At 40.9% G+C, this 3,292-nt stretch overlaps 1 long non-coding RNA gene across 1 annotated transcript; it reads left to right on the top strand.

Moving 5' to 3' along the window:
* The first annotated feature begins 1,896 nt into the window (after positions 1–1,896).
* Positions 1,897–3,079, top strand: LOC138521336 (uncharacterized). The gene is made up of 3 exons (XR_011283018.1): positions 1,897–2,029; positions 2,176–2,270; positions 2,513–3,079. It is a non-coding gene; the product is annotated as an uncharacterized lncRNA (long non-coding RNA).
* The last annotated feature ends 213 nt before the right edge of the window (positions 3,080–3,292 follow it).

Below are 3,292 nucleotides of genomic sequence, written 5' to 3'. Positions count from 1 at the left end.
GGGGGAAAGCCAAAGCTACCAGCCAGGGTCTGGGACCCCAAATAACTGATTTGTAAGCCTGAGTAAGGCTGGGGAAAGAAAGACATACATTTCTCCAACAAAAAAAAGGAGTGGCTGCAGTTAGATAAAGAGAATCTGATCAAGGCAGGAACTGCCTTTTGTCCAGGGGAAGGGAGTTACCCTTTCTGGATCAAGAAAATATCTCCTTTGATTTAGTTAGCTTAGTGTGTAAGGGACAGAGTTTTTGACACTGGACAGTTGGACTTTCACTTATTATTTCCGTTGAGGCAGGGAAACCTCTCTTAACGTTAGAGCGAGTTAGGGTTTTCTTTTCCTTTATCACCTTTTAATAAAGGTTTTAGCCAACACCATGACCCCTCCGTGTCAGAGTCTTACTTTTGCACCCTTACAGTGGTCACTGTTCGTGTCTGAACACAGCCTATCAGCAAACAGCCCTCAGAAAATTGGTATTTTTCCACTTCATGGCTCTTGTCTTGGATTCCCAAAAACTCTCTCTCTCTCTTTCTCTCTCTCGCACTTTCTCTCTCTAGATCTCTTCTCTTGTTTCCTTGACTTTCATGGAGCTATCTAGATCACTTTGTAGGGGGGTTGATTGTCTTCATTACCTAATTCTTCTCTTGGTTCAGACTCTTCTCCTAGTTTGGCACATTGGTTAATGAGGTATTACATGATGGCGACCAAGGGCTGAAAAGGCTGCCCTCCCTATTTGGAGTGAGGCGGAAGTGGAGATTTCTGCCCACGGCTCCACTGTGGCTGCCATTATTAGAAATTCTCCACTTCCAGTTGTTACAGTTCTGTGTAATCTGCAGTCACCAGCTAAGTGTGCAGTGAATAGGAAAGGAGGAGAAGAGCTGCTCAGGAGTGCACTTCTTCATGCAGAGAGAGGGGTCCACAGTGACTTGTTGACAGGCTCCCTCTCTGTCTAGAGAGAGTCTAAGCAGATTAATGCTCATTGAACCAAGGCTGGTCCTCCTGATGTTTGGCTTAACCTCTAAGGGATCCTCTCGGTTCCTACTCGGGCTAGGTATCTACCATTATTTCAATGTTATATGCATGTGTCTCCCACAAATTGAATCAATGTGGTGACCATTACCATGGCACTGTGTCTCAAGGAAAAAACAAGATTAATGCTAGGCCCCGGGTTATAAAATGGGCTGGCATAGTCACAGAAGTTGTCTCCTACGATGTACATACTCAAATGCTAAGCTAATACTGCTTGTTCAAGATACAGTCTCACACCCCAGCTACAGTTTACCTCAAATGCCAGGTACAACCTCATGCTCTTTCTTTCTCTTTTGCTCACTCTTTTGCTCTCTCTCTCTCTCTCTTTCTCTTCCTCTCTCTATCTCTCATTATTTCTACCTCCTGCATCCCTATTTTCCTGATCTCATAGTGTCACCTCTTTCTGCTAAGATCCGAGGTACTACTGCCTTACATGCATCTCGTGTCCATCTGCCTACTTTATATTTGTAAGGCTTGCAGCCACATTCTGAAAGCCGAGGCTTTGCGCCTCTAGCAACGTGCATTTTGAAAAACGGGACATTATTTGGATATTGTTACAAAGCAAATAAATCTGGCTTTTACTATTGGTTGGGAAACTGCTAGTCAGTTGCATGGGTGTTATATGCTGAAAATGCTCTGCAAAACGCTTTAAAACATTTAGGAATCTTTTACCCTTTTTTACATTTATTGACACTTTTATGAGCACGGCAGTAATCACATCTGCTGAGCATTTTGCTCTGTGTCGAAATAATTTGAAAGATTTGGGAACACAATTCGATTACTATCAGGCCGACCATCTCAAAACAATTATGTTGTGTTATGATAACACCTTGCACTGGCGGCATATTGTTTATTTATCTAGTTAGTTTTTGGTGTGCTCATTACGCCACGCCGAACACCATTCCATCCTGATAGGACAACTTTTTGCAGACGCCTTGATGTCATCTGTCGCCTGCAACACAATGTCAAGATTAATGTCTTTTTCGCCTTGTTTATCCTTATTCAGGTGAGCAGAATGTCTTTGCCCTGTGAATACATTGGGAAGGACTGCACCTCGGTGGTCTTTTTCTATTTTTCCGAGAGGTTTCTAATTTATCACTGCCTCTCTGTGATTATAACATGTTCCTATTTGTCGTTTTTTGTTTTCCGCAGTTCTACTTCATAGAGAACTGGTTTTGCTGGCCTACATTTATTTCTCAGGATTTACATTCGGGAAAAGGTGACCAGCATTCAAGGTTGAGATAATGGTAATTTAAGAATTAATTGCTATACCCATTTCTCCCGTTATCAAGTTTGGAGGATTTTTTGCCTTATCATTTTGGAGGGAGGCATTTTCCCGGTTCGTTATTCACAAGATCATTCCTACCAAAATCACATTTTTAGTTTATTATTTAAATATTTAAACTTTAGCGTAATATTTATTGCACTAATTATTTTTGAATTCCTGTGATTGATGTGTGTGTCTTTCTATTTTTGTTTTATGTTTTAGGCAAAATTATGGATTCAGCCTGCACAAATCTTTACAGCTGAACGCATTATCGCCTTACACATGCAGTTTTCCACATTATAAAATCCTGTGGCATACATCTGATGGGAGTGCACCGTCCTGAAGAAGATGGGCATCAATTGTGAATCAGCTTAGATGCCTTGTACCATCGAAACTACTGTCTATTTACATGTCGGACCCAGTGTATTCAATAGGTCATGACAGTATAGTAGTTGACGCACGGCACCCCTTCTTTTTTCTGTTGGTCTTAACTTCAGAAGTAACCAACATTATTTTGTCTAGCAAGCTACGGCGGTTCTTATATTGTTAAATGTGGCCGTAGCCTCTGACCGCCAGCTGGATGATCCCCTTCAACCGACATGACGTTCAGACTGCTTGGCTACATCAAGTTAGCGTTGACTGAATTATCAGTCGTGTTTTTAGAAAAGTACTGTGTTTTTCAATTTTCTAATTAAATGGTATTATTCAGATAATGAGCTCGAAACATGATTCAATATGTATATTTTAAACATATAATGAAATACAAATAAAACATTTATGGTTTCTAAATTTCTTTGCTCTTGGTATGGTTTGATCTGTGGTTCTGAATTTGGGTGCCCCCCTCCTAGTTCCATAGACGGGTTCCTCCATAACTTGTTGTTTTTTTTCCGCTGACACACTTTACGTTTATTATTGTTGTTACTTCCTCTTTGTCAGCGAAGTAGAGGTTCTCCCATCTCCTGTTTCACTTGTTTTAGTGCAATTGGTTTATTGCATGGGTTT

Source organism: Ambystoma mexicanum, chromosome 1q, assembly GCF_040938575.1.
Source record: "Ambystoma mexicanum isolate Mex_15411 chromosome 1q, UKY_AmexF1_1, whole genome shotgun sequence".
NCBI classification, from domain to species: domain Eukaryota; kingdom Metazoa; phylum Chordata; class Amphibia; order Caudata; family Ambystomatidae; genus Ambystoma; species Ambystoma mexicanum.
This window is presented reverse-complemented; position numbering and strand designations above follow the sequence as displayed.